The following is a 21,819-nucleotide window of genomic DNA, read 5'->3' on the forward strand; positions in this document are numbered from 1 at the left end:
ATGTAATTATACTGCAGATACTAAACTATGAACCCTAAAATGGATGCAGTCTTTGAGGCTTCTTTTGTCTAAAATCCTAACATAGAGTTTGTCCAATTTAAGTTTGCATGTAAAGAAACAAAGATGTGCCTTTTTATGCATTTATTGACACTACCAAGCTATTCGCATCCATGATATTTAATATTGTCTCTGTGTGTCTTTGACTAATCATCTTGGTGCAGATACGAATGCTAGTATTTTTGTGACCATAAGAATATTAACAAAAGGGCACATCTCTCTTTGATTCAGCGTATCTCAATACAACCAGAGAAGTATTCTTTATTAGATGATTTATTTTGCAACATCCTTGCACTGCTCTACATAGAATCAATAAGTAAAAATAGTGCTTCAACTCTGTGGAACTTCTGTGGAAGTCTATGGGCTCTTGGAAACTAAGCTGTTTCCATTTTATTTAGCTGAGCCTGTGATGAACAAATAATGTAATAACATGTGATGTGTAATAGTGAAACAAAGGCCTTTGAAGAAAGAGGTGCATTTATATACTTGACCACAAATACTAGTCTTGAAGCGTATTTTGAGACAAAATGGTTCTGTTAGCCAAATACTGGGAGACCCTGAGGACTCTATCATTGTCTTGAAGACTCAAGTTTTACACTAAACATACTAGAGATTCTGAAAAACCCTGCATTAAGTAAACCTGGTATATTGTTTAATTCAGGATTTACTAACCTGACTTAAGTATGAAATGCTACTCCTTCTGTATCAACCAGCGCCTAGCTTTGCATAGCATATTATGCTGAAGGTGCTGTGTGTTGCAGTTAAGGTGCCTGAAAAGCAATCAGAATGCTTTGTCTTCGTTTTGTTCCCACTTCCAAGTCACACTCCTAAAGTTCTTTGTAGCCTGAATCTGCAAAGCTGTCAAGCCAATCCCAGAAGTCAGCCCTAGACTTGGGAGCATTTTAACATTGTTTCAGGCCACGAGAGTTTTACTGACTAAATTATGCCTTAGGAGATATGTCATGGCCCGAGAGAATTAAGCGTACACTCAAAGTTACAACCTTCAGGCCGGAGTGTATCTTTCTTTTCTAAAGGACTTGGCTTCTGACCAAATAACCATAGGGCTTATCTAATTATCTATTCAAATTTACAAAACCCCTGAAGTTTAAATAGAATCACTGTATTTACTTCATTGTTGATTATTTCAATGTATTTTGCCTTCTGAAAGTGGGACAAATAAGTCAGTAGAACTTTTTACATGTGGGAACTTGCTGATTAATATTCAACTTTAATATATAAATAAGTAATTAATGTGCTTTATTCTAACAAAGGGTTTTCGTGTGGTTTACAATAGCTGTAATGAATGCTACTGAGGAAGATATATAAATGGTCCTTGTATTTTTTCCTCCTTCTCATCTGTACTTATGCTTCGTGAAATTGTTTACTATTTCTATTTTTATGAATATTGTCTTTTCACTCTCATGCTGCACATTTTGATATTTTTTTGACATAATACAAGGGAGTGGACATATTTGTATTGACACAGAATCATTGTTTTTTTTTTAATTTGTGAAAAAAGCCCATAGAGGCCACCTGGTTTTCATTTTATAGACAGATAAACTAAGGTTTCTCAAGACTAAATGGCTTGTCTAGAGTCGTGCAGATCTTAGAAGCAGAGTCAGGTGATAAAACCTAGGTTTATTATTTCTCAATTCAGGGCAATTCTGTTTGACAACCCGGAAAACTGATGGTTGACACTTTCAGCAATATCCCAGACGGTGGGATCACTTAGACCTCCAATTACATGAACAATCATGTTGAAAATAGTTACTTCATAAAACGTTTAAAGTTTATTTTATTCATTGAATCATCATTGTGTCACAAATGATATATTAATTTTAACAGAAATACTCCATCGTTGTTTTAGGAGTAGAAATCAATAATGTATATGTTCCAAGTGATTAAAAGCTTATATCTTTATTAGGCCCCAAATAGAAATGTATATGAGTGTGCATGTGCTACGACATGTGTATACAGAATAATATGTGGGCCAATAATAAATACATGGAGAATCTGTTATTCATTCTTTGGTACCATTTGCATACTAATGCCAGTCTTACTGTGAAGTAAGACAAAATCTGTGATAATTTTAAAATACCACGTAAGATAGTTGCAATATAATGTTTCAAATTAGCGTATTTACTATTGTTTTTGCAAAGATTAAGTGCTGATATACCTTAAAGAAGAGTCTACTGCAGATGAGGGATAAGAACTTTAAGGACAAGAACTCTGATGTTTAGAAGTTCAGAAGGATTTGCAGAAGCGAAAAAAAAAATGAGACCTCTTTCTGGAACAGAGGTGAAGACTGACCAATTCCAAAAAGCAAGACATTGCCCTTCTCAAAAACTGCTTTCACTTTAGAAGTAAAACTAGGGTCCTGGGAGAGAGTTCAGACTAAGTCAAAATGAAGAAAATGATTACTGTCATCTTCTTCATTTAGGTTAATCTTATAAGTCACCAGTTTGGCCATATGTGACTTTTTACATTCTCAGTCTGACCTGACCCTGATAGGTGGGGCTAGAACTTTCTCAAACTAAGATATCGTTGACAATAATACATATAAGACAATTATAGCCATATTAATCTATGACATGGGGAGTAAAACCGTAATCACAGATCATTTTCTTGAAATCTATTACAGATATATTCAAGAAAATATACAACTGATTTTTTTAGTGTTATGTATGATTTTTTGGTTCATGAAAATTTCTCTCATTTGTTAACAGATTGTTTTGAGTTATATTTCTAAAATTGAAATTTAAGTCAACAAGCAGAATCACATTATTTGGCAGTTTAAATATGCTCAGTGTTGGAAAGAGGTTTTGGTTAAATAGTTAATGGCCCAATCATGGATCTGGCGTTTATTACAGCGTAAATATTTTGATTCAGGTGTTTCAATATAATGCGGTGTGCACTTTGTTTTGTGGCTGAGCCTTTTCTCCATCACTGGTAGACTGATTGCTCTAGATTAGAGATGACCGAGGGGTCTCATTCTGCAATGCAGACTCATGTTGATTGGTTGTGACTGTCTAGAGCACAGGTTGGGAAGGTTGTCATGGCTCTGTCAGGGTCAAGAGGAAATGATGCTGTGATAATGGTACCAATATTCCTATCCCCACTAGAATGTAAGTACCGTGAAGGCAAGGACCTTGTCTTCTTTGTTTTCTGTTGCATCTTGAGTGGCTATCATAGTGCCCAGTGTGTATGTGTATGTATACACATGAATGTGTATACATACACACATATATGTACTTTTATTGTATGAAGGGATAAAGGAGAATAACAGCCCACACGGTATATCTCTGCCTCCTCTGCACTAGGGGGTTTATACTTCCAAGGTCTGTAAGTCACAATTTCTACATATCTGTTGAAATATGATGATCAAGTCCATTTTTCAAAATAACTTTTTGAATATAAAAATTTCAAATGGTGAGTTATACAAGGGAAGAGGCATTGCAAACCCAGTCAATTCCAACAAAATGTTTGATTTTGACAAGACCATTCTGTTGTGCACCTAAGGATAGTTTATTTTGCTACATAGAAGACAATAAACTCTTGCTGAAAACGAACATTACTATTGAAAATGAGAGAGAGAGGAAATAAAAGAGACCTGAATCCTGAGGTGTCCTCAAGGCCTTTGTGTTTATCTTGTTGCCTCAGAAGTCAGTAGTCAGCAGAGGGTTTTTCACTGATAGCGAATGGATTTGCCTTTGAAGCGACTTTGGATAGAGCTGGCTCCATCCGAAAGATGAACGCCAAGAGACCTGGCATGCAGCTGGGTAGCGGGCTCCCCTACAACCGTCTCCACTGAATATTCTCCCTGTAGTGGCGTAATGATCTAGAGGTCCCCTATGATTAAGGCAAATAATCTTATGAGTGGTCGTGAGTATGCACTTTGATTGGATTTGGCAGATTGCATAATCAACTGCAAATTAGCTTTTGGAAATGACTGGCTATATCCAGTGGGCAGAAGAAGTGGAAGCAGGGGGATCTGGCAGACAGCAGGTACCCACAACAGCTGTGTGAGTTACATTCCCATCACTTACTGATGAAGAGAGCCAAGCCTGGACCTTTCGTAGCTGTGCTTTTCATTGCCGATATTTGGAGGGACGGCAGGAGTTTGCCGAATACTCAAGCAAGCTACCTTCAGGACAGCAGCAAGGCAGAGGGACAGTGTGCTGCTTATGTCAGTACACCTCTTGGAGCATGCTATGCACATTTTTTTTCTTTGTACCCAGCAGAAAAGCACAACATCTGTTCTCCTGATAATTGGATACCAGCCTCGTCTGATGAAAGGATATTAATTTTCACTTCATAGATTAATAGACCTTGGGAAGTCAACTAGTCCATCATGCTGTCTTACTGCAGGGTACTTCCTAACCTGGAAGGCAGTGTCTGAGTGAGAGATGAAGACATGCTTTACACCGTTGTGGTACGAATGAGACAAACTTCATCGTAACACATGCAGAGAATTAAAACTAAACCATCCCAAGGAAATGGGATCCTAGATGACCCCTAGTATCAGCTGCTAGAGCAGCCCCTGTTTTTCTGTTTGTTCATTTTATTAGACAGGCCCAGGCTCGGACTTACAGAAATAATATTCATTTCAATAATTATTAATGAGCTCATGAGAGTTTTTACTACTGTGCTAGGAACCATGGGGGCTGTTAGCTCATAAGTTTTAATTCAGCATACATCTGTTTCTGTAATGTAAAAAGATATGAGATGGTGCTCATCTCATGTAGCCTCCTATTCTGAATGGAAATCGTATGATTTAACATCCTATACTGAATGAAACAGATATTAACAAATGGAAAAGAAAGTTTTACTCACAGAAAACATTAGTGTTAGGTTTTATTTTATCTGAGATGTTTTGTTTGATCTCTCTGTCTTCATCTTTCCCTCTGATGCATGTATTTACATCTGTATAGTTTACAGTTACTTTTTTTTTCATTTTTTTTCTATTTAGCTTCTTAAAGAGGTAAAGATGATACGTTCAAAACAAAACAAAACATAAGTTCTCAAACTACCAAAATTTAGAGAAACAACAAACCAGTTCTACTCTGGGGAATTAGCTACCTTGATTACTTGAAAGTAATTTATTCATCTGATCTCATAAGAGATTAAAAACCTCTCAGTTTCAGAAAGGTTCTCAAATTGTCTTGAGAAAAGCATATTTGGGGAAAAAAATTTTAACTATGAAATAAGAGAAGTTTTTTTCTGTTGAAAAGAAAAATACATATTTCAAACAATTCTCCAGGTGAACCCTTATATTTCCATATATATTTATAATACATATATGGTATTATTTCAGAAAACTGTTTGAATACAGAATATCATATAGATAATGTTGTTTGCTGAAAAAGCAGTGTCTCTTTACCCAAGGACAGCAGGCACCTGCCAGTCTGATCAGTACTTACCCGCCCAGAATACAGCCCAGCATGTAAACTGCTGGCTAGTATCCCTTCAACTAAACATGCATTTCTTAACAGAAATTTCAACATTAATAAGCTTTTCTCCCAATTCTTTCCAGCATATTGGAGTCAGATAGTGTTACTGAAACTGGACACACTATTCCTTGCTCACCTGATTCATGAAAGCTAATGCCTCAAACAGAAACCAGATGGAGCACATCAAAATAGAATGCCTTATTTTGACTGATCAATTTTCCAGGATTGAGGGCGGACGGTAGCAAAGTTTCAGGTGGTTTAACTGCCTATGAAGGGCCCTGGTGGAATGTGAAGGCTGCTTATAAAGGAGGGGTTTATGCATTTATTCTGTTGATGGGTTATCATAGGACTCTAGCAGGTAAATAATGAATTCTTGCCTTGTTACTGGTCTCCTCATATCTCCCCAGCTCCACCAGGATCTACAGTTTTCTTTGAAAGAATAAGCAGATAATCAAACATTCTGTTTTTACAGAATTGTCCCAATTTAGGGTCCTTCAGGACCCTCCAGGATGCCTATTTGAGAAGTTTTTCTTTCTGAAAATCATTATCTTGGGATAAAAAAAAAAAAAAGAATAGAGTCTGTCATAATCCCAGCCCAAGGAAATGTGAATCCTGGTCCCTGTACTGTTCTCAGAGAAGTAAAAATAAAGCCAGGAAAGCAAGCTGTATTATACAAAGGAAGGATGTCAAACTTCTGACCAATAAACGCCTTCCTTCTTCCCATCCCCTCTTTCACCACCCGCTGCTGTATTCAAACCCAGAATCAATCCATCGCCATCTCTGATTTCAGGACTTTGCTAGTTTCCATGGACATCTTCCCCAGACTAGCTGCAGATGCCAGCAGAGCCCACTTCTTGTCCTTTAATTCCCCCTTTCCTTCTGGTTCCGTGTGCCCTATTTCCGTTTTGGTCTACTTGTGTGTTGCTCGTGACTGTGCTTTCTGTCTATTTTGGAGTATATCACATCACATAGGGTTATCTCTTCCTGTTAAGCTGGGCAGAAGCCCCACCCTAACCACTGGCGTCTTATATGTGAAAAGGAAAAAGTGATCCTTAAGGAGCGAACTACCAGTCATGGGCAGTGAGCATATAGCTAGTCTTCCACAACTGAAATTACAATATGTGGGAAAGCAGAGATGGAGTCCCAAAGCCTGAAGCCTCTGAAATAATTTTCTGTCGGAAAACAAAACGTCGGAACAGTTATCAGGTGCCTTCCTCAAATATTCACCCCTGGAGAGTTGATGGCACATCATCAGTGCCTGGCATGTGCTCAGTAAGTGTTGACAGAACTACCGAACTATTTCTTTAATGCAACGGCTCTTTAGGAAAATGCTAACACTGTCTTGCCAGTATCACTGATGTTTTCTCTTTCTTCCACTTCTACCTAGCATCATATAGATCGTCTTTCCTTCCCTTCTTTTACTTCTCTCTCATTTCAGAAGTTACCAGATTACTAAATTTTCATGGTTACCAAAATCCAAACCTTTGCCTATAATGTCTGCTTATTACCTACCAGTAATGACGTATGTCTGTGACAGGTTTTGTGACATTCACTATAAATACTATAGATCTTTAGGGGAGGACCGTATAGGTGAGGGAGCCAGTGCTTAGAGGATGCCTCAAGAAGTAAGTGGGTCTGTGCAATGAGTTCCGCCAGCCCTACAGTTGGAGGGAGCAGTCCCTGTGAGACTGCCCTCACTTCAGGCAGAAGCCATCCCTTTGTGGGTCCCCAGGACCATCTTCACTTCAAACCGTCTGGCCACAGATACAGGGGTCCCCAAGATCATTGCTGGGTTTCATAATCCACTAGAAGGACTCAAGGACTCAAGCACTCGTTGAAAGCTATTACCCTCACAGTTATTACAGAGAGAAGACACAAATGATCAGCCAAAGAAGAAATGAGTAGGGCAGAGTCTCTCCCTGTCGAGTCACAGATGGTATTACCGCCTTCTGGCCACAGCGTGCGAGGATACACGCAGAGTATCGCCAACAAGGGAAACTGACTCAGTCAAGCCTTTGGTGTCCAGAGTTTCTGTTCGGGCTCAGTCACATCCTGCCCTGCCCATGCGGCTGCCTTTCAGCCTCCAGCCGCTCACAAAGGTCAGGCTGTGTTCAGTCATCTGTGCTTCCAGAGGTCAGAGCTGATGCAGAGTGGCCTCAGAGCCCCAGTCATACATCAGGTTATTGGACAGACTGTCTGCTGGCAGCCTAAGCTCCCAGGCAAACCCAGACACTCCTATCAGGCAGGATCTTCCAGGGGCCTAAAGATCTCCTCCCAGGAGCCCAGGGCAAAGTCTAGACTTCTTTCTGGTTGAGTCCAGATTCCGTACTGCAGAGTCTGGCACAGAGTTTTAAAGGAAAGAGAAGATTAAGATAGCTGGAGAGGAGTAAGTCATTTCAAGCAAAGGGATAAAGATAACGAGGGGTTTGGAAGTGTAAGTGAATGAATGAAAGAGAATACTCACGGGAGGATTCCAGCTCAGCTGAAGCAGGAGATGCTTTAGAGGAAACTGAGGATGAAAAAGTTGGGCTACAACATGGACACAGATTCTGAATGTCCTTAAAATTCAAGTAAAGCTCAGGAGTTGTGCTTAGAAGCAATAATAATTGGAAATATTTAAGGTTCCTGAATTTGTGGGATGAGTAAAATGATGAAGACTCGGCAGAAAGAAATCCCAGACTATTCCCTCCATTTCCAGACCCCACATTTTAAATAATGAAAACAATTATCAAGTACTAACAGGAGAGCAATCAAAACGGTGAGGCCTAAAATTTACATCAGGCCCAAGTAAGGGAACAGTGCGTTATTTACAAACTTTTCAAAAACAGAACTTAAAGAGACAAAACAGCTTTCTTCAAAGGCCTGATGGAACTTCGTATTTCAGAAAAGCAAAACTAGGATTGAGGGCGAGAAATATAAAGCAAAAAATGTATAGACCTAGCAAAAGAAAAACATGTTTTGTCAACTAAAATAGTTTCTAAATTCAGTAAGAAATTTGTTGAGGAATTTTGTTTCCATCAGTAAGTATTCAGGTAATGGATGGTTATTCACCTAGATTTCCAAATTAATTTGTAGAGATTTTTGCATTGGAGGGCAATGTCTCTTCCTACTTTAGATTTCTGTGGTTCTTTGAAATACACAGGATAACCTCGGTGAGGGAAGGCCTGGATCCAAAGACATCTGCTAGGAAACTGCAGGAATGTCGGTATAAAGCGATCCAGTTTTGGACTAGGGAGGTGGTAATGACCACAGAAACTGCTGGTAGAGACGGTCATCACAATGGAGAACAGTTTTGGAGGAAATACGGTGAATTCTTTCTTAAACGTGGTGAGACAGTTTACATTTAGACTCCAGTGGGAGGCCAGTGACTTCTATTTTCATTGTTTAAAGATTTCTGTTATAGCATTTATCACAGAACGTCTTATATTAGAACTACCTAAGTATCTGTCTCTTAAACTTGACTTCAGGATTCTTGAGAACAGGGTCAATGTTTTATCTATTTTTTTTTAGTTTTACCAAACCAGTTTTGTATCTTGCACATTTCCAGTAAACATTTTGGTGTTAAATTATTTAAATGTAAAAACTCTAAGTGCATATAGAGAAAAAAAAAGTTAGCAGAGGGTACTGACTGCTTGGAGAAGAGAGGGGAAAATTGGTGATTTAGGAGCCAAGGAGTTAGAGAAACAGGAGAAAGTTAAGGGTCTTGCGCTGTCATGGATACTTGAAAGTAAGCGTTTCAAGAACAAAGGCCTGGCTGAGTATGAGGTCTTGATAATGAGGATGTAGAAAAGGCTTCTGTGGTTTTTTTCAGTAAAGATTTAATTGATAATTTTCAAGAGGTACTGACACTACTGTAAATGGTTTAGAACTTTTCATGAGAAGGAAAATGTCCCCTGTGCCTCAGGGACACTTACAGAGGCAGACAGGTTCCCTCTCTCCTGCATCGTCTCTACCTTTCTGCCTCATCTGAAACTTTTCCTTGCATTTCAGTTTGTATTTTCCCCCAGCCTAATGAAAAGAGCCTTCAAGAGACAAGTTTCTCTCTTTTAGAATGCTGATAAAAAAAAAAAGCCAATAAGCACATTCTTTTGTTTTGTTTTTTTTTATATTTTACACATGTGATGGCTGTCCTGTTTTTCCATTTTGAAACCACAGCCCTTTGGGAGTGAGAGAAGGTTTGCTAGTGTGTGGTGCGAATAGGCTAGAAATGTGGGGGGGCTGACCTTTGCCATGAAAGGGTTGAATGACATTCACACTAGGGCGGAGGGTGAGAAAAAACACTCTCCTATGAGTTCATGTTTTTATTTCAAGAGAAAAGGGTCAAGCCCTGAGGTGGTCACTAGAGGTTCTGAAATGTGCCTTTTCCTATCTTTTCCCCTCATCATACGACTTACATTATGTCCATTATTTCCTTCTGGTTACCCTCTATTATTATCATCCTTAGCCCAAGTGAATATGGATTTCTTAATGTTTCCTCCAGTGTGTAACACCCAGATCACGTTAGCCTCCTTGCAGTCACAGTTTATTTTGTAAATACTACTTGAACACTTGCTATGAGCCAGTCATTATACTGAGCTCTTCTGTAAAATACTTGCTATGCATATTAGTCAAGGTGCTTTGGGCCACACATAAAAGAAAATGCCAAGTCAAAGTTCCTTAAACAGTAAGGAAACATTATTATTTCACATAACAAGAAAGCAGCTCCAGAGTTAGTTAATTCAGTGATTCAAGGAGTCAGCTCTTTCCGTGAACTCAGTTCTGTGTTGCGCTAATGGCCCTTAACATCACGAGTTCACTGCTGCAGTTCCAGGCTTTCCATGCAGACACATCCATGCCCAAACGAAGAAAAGGAGCTATTTCTCCTTCTGTGTTTCTTGTCATCAGTGAGGAAACAGTTCCCAAAATCCCATGGCAACCTTCCCTTCACACATCATTGCTAAGACGTGACTCTTCAATGCCAAAGCGTGGTCACAAGTCCCTTTCTAAACCAGTCACACACAAGGAGAACGACGTTGCCTAGACTGGTGTTGACTGGCAGGAGTTTACCCTTGAGTCACAGGACTCTGGCATCAAGGAAGAATACATTATATATCTGTAAGTGTTGTTTTAGAAGGTAAAACAGATCAATGAAAAGCTGGAGAAACAGTGCTCATTTAGGTCACATCATGTGAAGAATGTCATTGGCCATGCACATTGTATCCCATTGTCATAAACACTATTGGATTAAGAATAATTCAGTTTCAGTTGGGTTGGTAACAGATATATATGAGTTCTAAGTTTGCATTTCAAAACTGAAGCAAATTTATGATAGCCACTGTCACCTTTGGCTGGATTTCATATGATCTTGGTATAAACAAAAAGAACCTAGTCCTACAAAAGAAAAATTTAGGAAATACTACTTCTCTATTTAAGAACAAGAAATTTGAGAGTATTTGCAGTGGATATCGCATTGACATTTCCAAAGTCACTTTATAATGTAAAGTACAATAAACAGCATGCATCTATTCACACTCTGAGCCATGCATTTAAATTTTGAGCGGGTTACATAGCTTAGTACCTAAGTGATAGTGTGATTCAGTGTAAATCAAGGGTTAACATAAGGTTTTTGCTTTACTTGGGGGGTGAGGGGCTATTCTCTCTCTCCAGCAACTGCAATCATTTCAGTTTTATCCCATTTTTGTGCCAAGATATGATGAATTGAAAGCAATATAGCAGACTCTCCTCCTTTACAACTGTATGCCCTTTTGTTTTCCACCCTTCGTACTTTCAAGCAACTCAAATTGGCTTTAATGGAAGCTTCCTGGGTATACTCTAGGGAAATAAAACCAGTTAGACAAATGTGGGCTTAGCGAGACAGCTCTGTTTAAGCAGAAAAGCAGCTTTTACTAGGGTTTTGCATTCTGAAAGGTCTGATTTAAATCATGGCTTCACTACTTATTAACTTTGTGGCCTTGGATTAGTAACACAATCTTTCTGTGTCTTAGTTTCATCTTTTATAGAATAGAAAAATTAGTACTCTATCGATCAGTGTTCTGTATAGGTAACAACAGAAACAAACTATGAAGAATTTAAATAAGAAGTAATTTATTGAAAAGATACCTTACGAGCTAACAACGTCAACAAAATGCTGGGGAACCAGGCCTGAGAATGGACCAGGAACAGGAAATTCATGAGGGTCAAGAATTAAAAACCTGTGCCATTTGCAGCAACATGGATGCTCCTGGAGAATGTCATTCTAAGTGAAGTAAGCCAGAAAGAGAAAGAAAAATACCATATGAGATTGCTCATACGTGGAATCTAAAAAACAAAAACAAACAAACAAACAAAAACAAAGCGTAAATACAGGACAGAAACAGACTCACAGACAGAGAATACAGACTTGTGGTTGCCAAGGGGGTGGAGGGTGGGAAGGGATAGACTGGGATTTCAAAATTGTAGAATAGATAAACAAGATTACACTGTATAGCACAGGGAAATATACACAAAATGTTATGGTAGCTCACAGAGAAAAAAATGTGACAATGAGTGTGTATATGTCCATGAATGACTGAAAAATTGTACTGAACACTGGAACTTGACACAACATTGTAAAATGATTATAAATCAATAAAAAATGTTAAAAAAAAAAAGAATTAAAAACCTGGGAACTCAGCATGGATCTGTCTGGGCGGGACTGCACTGCTGCTGCTACCTTGGGCCGCTCTAATGAAACAGACTCAGAAAGGTTAAATAATTATTCCAAAGTCACACCAATATCAAGTAAAATGGTGGAGCTAGTTCTCAAGCCTAGATCCATCTGTTTACATTTTTTTTTATTATACCATGACCTTTGTGAGGAAATAAACTCTCTGCTTTATTGAATCGGGAATATATAATCTTCCTGGTTGCAGGCAACACTCCAACACAGGAACCTGGGATGGATTATCTGAATGGTTTGTGGTAAAACTCAGGGGAAATGTGCTCATAGTAGAAGAAGGGATGGAAGCAATTCATGGTACATGGTGGCAAAAAAGTAAAAATATTTGGTTAATTTTGCAAACAAATTGGATGAAGAATCTGCCTTTGTGAGATACTGAATGACCATGTAGGTAGGAAGTTATAGCAGTGTTTGTGGTAACTCTGGAGAAGATTCAAAAACAGTCAGCACTTGAAAACCCTAATTTCAAGACCTTAAATTTGCATCGATGAGAATTCTGCTGCAAAAACTGCTCTAGACTCATAAGCAGCAAGGGAGTTTTTACAGGGAATTAGGCTGACAGATTTGCTTGAGGTTGCTGCAGCAACAGGCTCCAGGCTGGCCTCCAGGATTGGCTGCAGGAACAACATTGGACACCTCTCCACCAGGGAAACGACTGTGCTAGCAAAGGGCAGGATATTGCCTCTGGGAATATCCTGCCTTAATGAGAAACTTGAGATCGCTTGGAGGAGCCGGCACTGTGAACTCCAGAACCACATCATTCCTATTGCTTCTCCGGAGCCCAAGGGACTCACAGCCCCCGTCCTCCCTATCTGTTGAATTAAGTTCTGAATTTAAATCTTGAGCATCTTTATCTGATTTTTGGAATCTAAATCATGTCTTGAAACCTAATTCCATGGGAATCAGAGGATGTCATTTTTAGCTTTCCATCCTCGGTAGTACAAGAGAACACATCAGACAGTTGTTGGGAAAAAAATGGCCAGAGAGCTAATCTGTTTTATTTACCACATCATTAACATGTTTTAGAAAATGTGCATTTCAAATAGAGTTTGGTTGCTGCAAATTTATTACATTGTAAAGAAAATTAATAAGCAAATATGACTTTTTAAGTTTCAAGGAAAAGTGCATTTGCTTACAAAAGGAAACTTTTGCTCGTTTTAACCAAAATATTCTATTTTTGATTGTGTGTATATTTTACTGGATGCTAGGGCATGTAGGCTTCACAGCAAACTACTTACACCATAAGCAAAGTTTTTGAGCAAAACTTGGTTATTCATAAATCCGTATTATTTACTTCTCAGCTAGCTCATTATTTCCATTTTGAGCCATCCTGGGCAGCTTTCATATTAGTCAATTTGGCTAATGTTACAAAAGTGGGGGCAAATAGTGTGGAACAGAGTGTGCAAACTCAAAAGGGTTTGAAAGACCTGGATTATGAACGAATAAGTGACTCATGGAATTTAGGATAACAATGTGTAAAAGGCATGAAACTCTGTGACCAAAATAATCAGAAGGGCTACAAGCTAAAAGGAGTCAGAGACTAATATACACATCAGGAGAGAGCTCTTGAGTCTCTCTCAAGAGGTATTATACTAAAATCGTCTGCCTAGGAGACCACAGTGAGGGAAAGAGGAAAGGAAGCAGTCCCTCAGGACGTGGAGAGGAGTGTGACTCTTCAGCTGTTATTGTGCCATTAGACAAAGCATTTCCATGTAGGGCTATTTCATCTAGAATATTTTTTGGACAATCAAGTAAAAATAGCCCTTCGCCTCACCAGTGTCTCAAGGCTGTTGTATAGAGCATCGTGGGGTGAAAAAACATCTAAAGATGTTAAAGACTCTATGACTTACATAATAAAAAGAGGGAAAATAGCTCTGTAAATTATAACTTACAGCATTGTTAGTATTATTATTATTAATAGCAATTCATTGACTTGTTACTCTTGCGGGGAACTGTGCTAAATACTTTACATAAATTAGGATACATGTTTTTATCTCTAGCTTTTACTTGGTTTGGATTCAGGGGAAAAAAAAAAATAAAGGCCCTAAATGTCTGTGTGGGACTCACATAACATACTCTCAGGAAAATATTCCATTAAAAAACGACTTTCTAATAGTAGAAGCTGAATTAGCAATAGAAGGATTCCGGAGACTAAAAGGGCAAGGCCTGTTTTGTGCCTCGTGGGCTGTGTTTCATTCTGAATGTCACCTTGTCCAGGCATATGCTAAAGATAATTGAAGCATCAGCTGGGTTATTAGGAAAGATCCGTCCCAATCCTTTCATATTTATCTCCAGCCAAAAGAGACAGGTTGAATGTTACCTTCTTTTCTTTCACTGTGAGAATTACAGGATAACAGACACGATCAGAAGGAGGAGGTAAGAGATGCAGTGAACTTATCTTTTCCCCTTTCTCCATCTCCTCCCACACCCCCCTCTGGCGTTGCCTTTTCTCCTTTTTCCGGTCCATGTCCTCCCACCATCATCTACTAGCTAAACAAAGACCAGCATTGCCAAGGTCAGAACCCCGTCCCGCATCTCACTGGAATAAACAACCTCAATTTTGGAGTCGGTTATTTAATTGGGAATTTTCATGTCTGCTGTTAGAAAACACTGTAGCATCTTTCCCTTAGCCAAAAGACAGTATAGTCCAGCTATCACCTCCAAATAGGAAAGATTTATTCTCTTCTAGATGATTTCTCATGAAAGTTGGAGATCGAGTTTCATGTAAGAAAAAATTTGAATCGAATCAGTATAGTAACATGAAAAGAGTGAGGAGTGGTTTCTTGGCTTTGTTGTTCACTGTCATTTTTGAGTATCAGTCATTTTCTCTGAGTCTCAGTTTCTCCATCCCTATAAAGAGGCAGTCAAGTTGGAAGACTTCAATTTGTATGATGCTCTGCTGATTTGCTTGGTTATGAAAAGATGAGAGATTATTAATATTATTGGATAGAGGCTGATAATACAGTTTTAAAAGAAAAACCTGCATTGAGAATCCAGCAATAAATTATTGTCTTAGAACATCTGAGTTGCACACACTTTCTGGTAATATCCAATATATTAAAGGCCATTTGTAAGATTTCCATATCTTGATTTATTTTAGTCTGGAATTGCTTTCTGAAGGGATAATCTCATTTATGATATTGCCTTTTTAAGATGTAGCAGCATTATACAGAAAGATAAATTTGCACTGCCTGCTAAATGCAAATGATTGCTATTTTGAAGAAATAATTTCAAAGCTTTATTTTATACAGATGTATACGGAGATTCTCATGTATTTAAGGGTTATAGACAGAAGCAATAAATAAAGTTAGTTGACCCTGGGGATGAAAAATATAACTTTGTGTGGAGGGGAATAGTATCCCAGTAGTACTGGAGGGGAACATATAGCCGGCATTTTACCCGTGTGCCCAAATGGAGTACTTTAAGATTGCTCAAACTGCCATGAAAATCGGTGTACAGAAAGCCTGCTCAAAAGGCTGAAATAGAATGGAGGGGTGATATCAGCAAAGCTAATTCTCAGCTCAGCCACAGCTCAAAATTCATAGTCCTATTATGCAGAATGGTAGTAGTTGATTAGCTCACCTAAAATAAAAAAAAAAAACCCATACGGTTTTCAAGTTTATACTCCAGGACGCACCAGTTATTTTCCAGAGCACAGAAAATGACCCAGAAGTTTTTGCTCTTTAGTCCCAAGGAATAGAAATCTAGGTGAAGGAAATTCTTAGTGAAAGTGCCACTTTAAAAGCCTTTTTAGATACTGCTATTGGGGAAATTACTGCTAAATGCTAAGCATTTTCATCTATTTTATGTGTTTTAAGCAAAAAGAAAGAAAATCTTGGCTGTTTAAAATCCACTAATGACAAGCCACCTCGTGGTTATGGACTCTCTCCCTTGGAGCCTGAGCATGGCCTTAGACTCTTTCTCATCACAGCACACCTGGCAGCCACTCCCACTACCAGTGGATGAGAGTTAGCACTGAAGATAACAGCCTGCGAGCCATTCCTGCCTTAAAGGTTTGATGCATTCATATGCACAGATCTGCATATGTAAATATTACAAACAAAGGCCTCAGTGGAGTCCAGTCATCTCTGGAGAGTAAGATATAATGCTGAGATCATCATTATCATGGATTATTGCAAAGCCTCCTAAATGGGTCTCACACTGCTACTGTTGCCCCACTCTCCTACAGTCTGTTCGCAACTTTTACAACATTAGTCATATCATCTTATTCCTTTCCTCAAAACTCTCCGTAGGTGACCCTTTCACTTGGAGTAAAAGCTCAAAACCTTGTAGCAGTTTACATGGTCTGGCCCTCCGCCATCACTCTGACTTCATCCCCTAATTCTCCCCGCTTTGGCCAGTGTGTTTCACGCAGGCTGGCCTCTGTGCTAGCGCTGTAACATGCCATGCCAGATGGACCCCGGCTTCTGGCTTTACACAGGCTGTGCCTCTACCCGCAGTACACTTCTTCCAGCTGTCCGCGTGGCCTCTCACTGACTTCTTCATGTCTTTACTCAGACGTCCCCTCTTGGTGTGCCCTACCCTGACCACCCTCTTTCTAATTGCATCCCAGCCTACCCTTCTTCATTTCCCTTCCCTGATTAATTTCTTTCTTTACCTCTCTTATATTAAATAATTTTTATGTTTTTAAATTGCCTTTTCTGTCCTCAGCTAGAATGTCAGTTTCATCAGGGCAGTGCTTTATTCACAACTGTATCCCCAGTGCCTAGTGTAGATGGTTTATAGTTAGTTGTCAATTATTTGCTGAATTGATGCATGTGACTCACTGAATTAATAACAGCTATGCCCACAAGGACTCAGGGAAGTATAGACATGAAATAGGTGCTGAGAAAATCCTGATCTATGCAGTTTCTACTTGTCTTGTCTAGTGTGGAGACTTGCAATTTGTGGCTTAAAAATGATAGTTATTAAACCACTTTTATTTCATGATAAGTACCCTCAAAATCCTCTAATGGCATGAATTCCTGTGAAAAGCTAAAGAAATGAGAATTAAAAATGGAAAAGCAGGACATAAAAATTTCTTACTCATAACATTTGATACCGGAGTTTGTTTAAAATAATGATTACTTTCTTGACAAGTATAAGGACTTTTTCTTTTGTCATAAGAGACTTTGTGAATTAGGTAAATATATTTCTTCACTGTTTTCCACCACCTAACAGTTTAGAAAGATGAGCTGTAGCAGGTGTTTTTTTCCTCCCATGTTAAAAAAAAACACTTCTCTATATGCAAGATGTTTCTCCGCAACTCAGCCCAAAATACCTTTCTGCTACCGTTTCCAAAACTAGGTATTTAATATTAATGTGTTTCTGCTTTGGCAACAATGAAGATGAACTGCTATTTGTGGTGTGGGTTTTGCTTCTGTCTTTTGGCTATTTAGTGTATAGAGGTATCAATATGAAGAGTTAATGGCGCTTTAGAAAATAAGCAGGAGTTTAATCTTCATTGCTCCTGATTCAGTGTTTCATCAATATCAAAAGACCTAGCACTGGAAATGAGATGGTACATTAATTCTGCTGCTCAATGGTTTATAAGTTGCTATAGAAATTAGGCTTCTGCTTGTCAGGATTAGGCTAGTATCCAGAAAATAAGAGTACAGGGAGAGTGAGAAAAATAAAGCTCAGAGGAAAAATAAAGGAGAGGAGCAAAAAGCAAATTAATAAAATTTAAACCAAAGGCATGAATGTAATTTTCATCTACAAAGTGACTAAAAAGCATTTTTTTTCCTCCAGGCAAGCCAATAAAAAAGGCAAACAATTTAAAGAAAAGTTCATACTTATAAAGTCTCTCAAATAAATACTTAAAAAAAAAGAAATGAGGAGGAGAGAATCAAGAAAATCTGTGCCTGAGATTCTATGTTTTGCCAATAAAGTATACAAAGTGGTTTTATTTTAAAAGAACATACGGTGAATAATTGCAACAGTTACTGAAGTCTTCATTGATAGAAATAGCTAAAGACTGTTCCTGTAAGACCATGCTCCAAGGAACACCAACCAACTCAAAAGTTTTGTTTCATTTTGGTACTCAATAGATACAGTTCATTTTTACCATTTTTGCTGTTTTGGAAAGGGAAACCTGAGGATGCAACGTGACATCTACATACGCTGAATATATACGGACAAAACCAAGAGATGGGTTACAATTGTCCAAAGGATTTAGGTCCCAAAGAGTCATTGTGTGAAGAAGGATAGTTATAGTAAAGAGAAAGGTTTGTAAAATTATTTGTCTAGAGAAGCTCAATTTATCACATATTTTGTCCCATGTTTTTTTCAAGTGGGTGAACACTGATTGCAAACCCATGTGCCAGGCTCCAGGAGCGGCTTCTGTGGGGAGGGCTGTGGGGAGGACAGGGTGGCCTGGATATTTGACTTCTCTGAGATCCTGTTTCATTAATTCTAAACTAGGAATAAGTGTTTCTACTTTTAAAGGTTTTGCAAGAGAACTAGAGATTAGGGATGTAGGAGGCTAAGCATGCTTTCTGGTGTAAGTTATTTTATCTTTTCTCGTTTTTCCAGAAGGCACAGTTCCACTTGCTGCCAGTTGGTCCTAAGCCAGCATAATGTTGTCGATAAATGCAAGGACTCTGATGTCACACACTCTGTCTTTTAATGCTGTGCTACAACTCCATCCATTCGGCAGACATGCATTGCCTACCCACTGTGTGCCATCACGGTTCCAGCCTAGGGTACAGCAGTCAACAAAGATACGTGCCCTCGTGGCGCTCCCCTTCTAGCAGGGGAAGAAAAAAATAAACATAATAAATAAGTACGTTATACAGTGTATTAGAAGGTGATAAATGCTATCTAAGAAAGTGTGATAATGTGAGAGAGGAAAAGAGGAAAGAGAAAAAAGAGGAAGGGAGGAAGAATAGTGAATAGAAGAAAGTAAAAGGGATGAGGATTTGCAATTTTACTCATTAGTTACTTATTATCCTCAACCTTAAGCACATTGCTTAACGCCTATGGCCTCAGTTTCTTCATCTGTAAAATGGGGAAAGTAATATTGCCAAAATGATATTGCCAATAATAGAATTGCTTTGATGCTTAAATGAATTATTCCCTGTATAGAACTAAGAACAATGCCTGCCACATACTAAACATTCAGTAGGCATTGGTTGTTATTATTATTGCTATTATTAGTAGTAATAGGATTTAGGAAAATATGGCCAGTGTTAATTATATGAGTTGACTAAAATGTAGTGTACCAACTTCACTGTTTTCAGGCCATTCTGATTGTCTAATTTTCACTGTTTCAAAAGACTGAAAATGTTAAGTGAGCTGTCCTTGAAAATTTCATAGCCAAGTAAAATTTAGATAAACCATGTGAAAGAAATTCTGTACAGACAGTCAGAGCACACCCAACAGTTGTGTAGTTGCAGTTTATTTACATGCAAGCAGTCACAGAGCTGCTAGGAAGCTTTAATAAGCAACAGCACCGCTGTAGAGAAGAAAATCAATGGCAGTGTAAATTGTGTATTGGCAGAGAAAAAAGATCCCCTACCAATCAGTTTCTGATTCTCTCATGATGAGAGAGCAGTTTCCCAGAAGCAAAGTTTTCTCCCTCAAGTGTATATTTTCCTTAACTGCCCATCATGATGTAGGATTGGGTGTCAGAAGGACCTAATGACAGGGAGTAAATAACACCTGGGTTTCTATTACATATTTAGCCTGTCTGGGAAAGAAAACAAGCAAGTGAGAAATACTTTTATAATGACTTTTTTTTTTTTCCTACTGATTGATTCTACTGGATAGTGAATTTGTCTGGATTACCTCCAACCAACTAAAATGGGATGCTGGTTTTTCTGATTGGTTTTTCCATCCCTTGTCAGGGTACTGCTGCAGTGCATAAGTGAGTCAGGGAGAGGCAGCAGGGGAAGAGAAGAGCGGGCAAGAGGAAGACAGTAGGAAGCTAATCCAGGCCAGCTAAAGAAGCACAATGAAAACGGTTAGAGCAGGTTCAACTGACCGACACAGCTAATCAGCCCCTGAGATAAGTGGAGGTAAAATTTGGAAACTCAAAAATCCCAGTCAGGTTCCTCAATCTTTATTATTTTTATAATAGTAAAGTGAAATGATCATTTCTACTTAGTTTGTATGGGAAATATTTTATTAATAAAGAAATTTTTATAATTAGGTTATACATTTTATGTTTTAGGCAGTGGTTTGTAGGACTGTACTGGCTTTTTTTTTTTTTTTCGCCTTAACAGAGGCACTGGGGATTGAACCCAGGACCTCATGCATGTCAAGCACACATTCTACCACTGAGCTATACCCCTTACCCCCTGTATTGGCTGTATTTTAAAGTGTCAGACAAAAACTTAAAATGGTTTAATAAAAGGAATATATTGATCTGTGTAACTGAAAAGATAAGAGGGATTGGCTTCAGGTAAGGTTTGATCTGTGGTGGTGATCATTTTGCAACATACAAGTGTATCAAATCAACACTTTTGTACACCTTGAACAATGTCATACGTCAATACATCTCAATAAAGCTGGAAAAAAATAAGATAGACTTCAAGTAAGATTTGATCTAGCTGTTCACAGAGTGTCACTGAGAAGTTATTTTTCCCCTTTGTCTTTCTATTGATCATCCATAAAATCAGCTTCATCCTCAGATATGTCCACTCACACCCAACAACTCTAATTCTCTCTAGCAGCAAAGTGATACACAAGTTACAGACGTCCCATCCCCACATAGTACCATCCAAAAGGGCAAAAAAGTGATTTCTTCTGGTTGTTTCTACATCATATATTCTGGGACTTGCTTTTACTCTGTGGTCCAAATTGGTCTATTACCTGTTTACTATGTCCAGGAGACTAGATTCTGATGTGTTACATGAGAGATTAATCCCACCCAAACCAAGACTGGAAGAAGAGGGCAGTTTCCGCATAAATATTAGATTACTGTAGACAAAGGAGAAAGAGACAGACACTGGGAAGGCAATTAAAAAATCCTTCTTAAGGCCTCAATCCATCTACTACTAAAAACATTTTATACGAGAGTGATCAGTATCAGCGTATTCACAAATAATCTTTGTAACTGTGAACTGTTTTTCAGGAGGCCAGATCATCAACTACTTTAAATGCCATGCCAAGAAATTTGAGATTTTTCTCTTGCTATTTGGGATTTTGAAGGATTTAAATCAGGGAATTAACATGCTAAGGCTTTACCTTCTTTACAGAGGTCAGAATATTTTTATACTATATACACATGTGCCTGCACACACACAGGTCTCGAGTTTGCCACCGTGAGCATGTCTTTTAATAGCAAAGGAAATCGATAGTATGAGTGAAGTCAGTTCCTAGAGGACAAAGCAGAGTGGGACAAAGAACAAGGCCATGCATTTGTCTTCTGAGGAATCTATGAAAAAACACCCCAGTTCAACAGAGACAACCCTCAGCTTACTTGAAGAGAAAACACTGATAAAATGATACAAGAAAAGTGCAAGATCACTGTGATTTTTAAAAAAAATTCCTCATACCCTGGAGCTCCCCGTAGGCTTCGATCTTTAACCTTATGCGTGAAAAGAAAAAACACTTCTCAGGGTGAAACACTGTTGTCCGACTACTGGGATTACTCTTCGGTCGCTCTGTGAG

The 21,819-nt window shown here is 38.5% G+C and overlaps 1 protein-coding gene and 1 non-coding gene across 2 annotated transcripts in view; one reads left to right on the forward strand and one right to left on the reverse strand.

The window, feature by feature from the left end:
• Positions 1-21,819, forward strand: part of NEGR1 (neuronal growth regulator 1) — a 769,326-nt gene that overhangs the window by 677,465 nt on the left and 70,042 nt on the right. The window lies entirely within an intron of this gene.
• TRNAV-GAC (transfer RNA valine (anticodon GAC)) lies at positions 20,427-20,498 on the reverse strand. The gene has a single exon. It is a non-coding gene; the product is annotated as a tRNA-Val (tRNA).

The sequence above is a fragment of the Vicugna pacos genome, chromosome 13 (assembly GCF_048564905.1).
Source record: "Vicugna pacos chromosome 13, VicPac4, whole genome shotgun sequence".
Lineage (NCBI taxonomy): Eukaryota > Metazoa > Chordata > Mammalia > Artiodactyla > Camelidae > Vicugna > Vicugna pacos.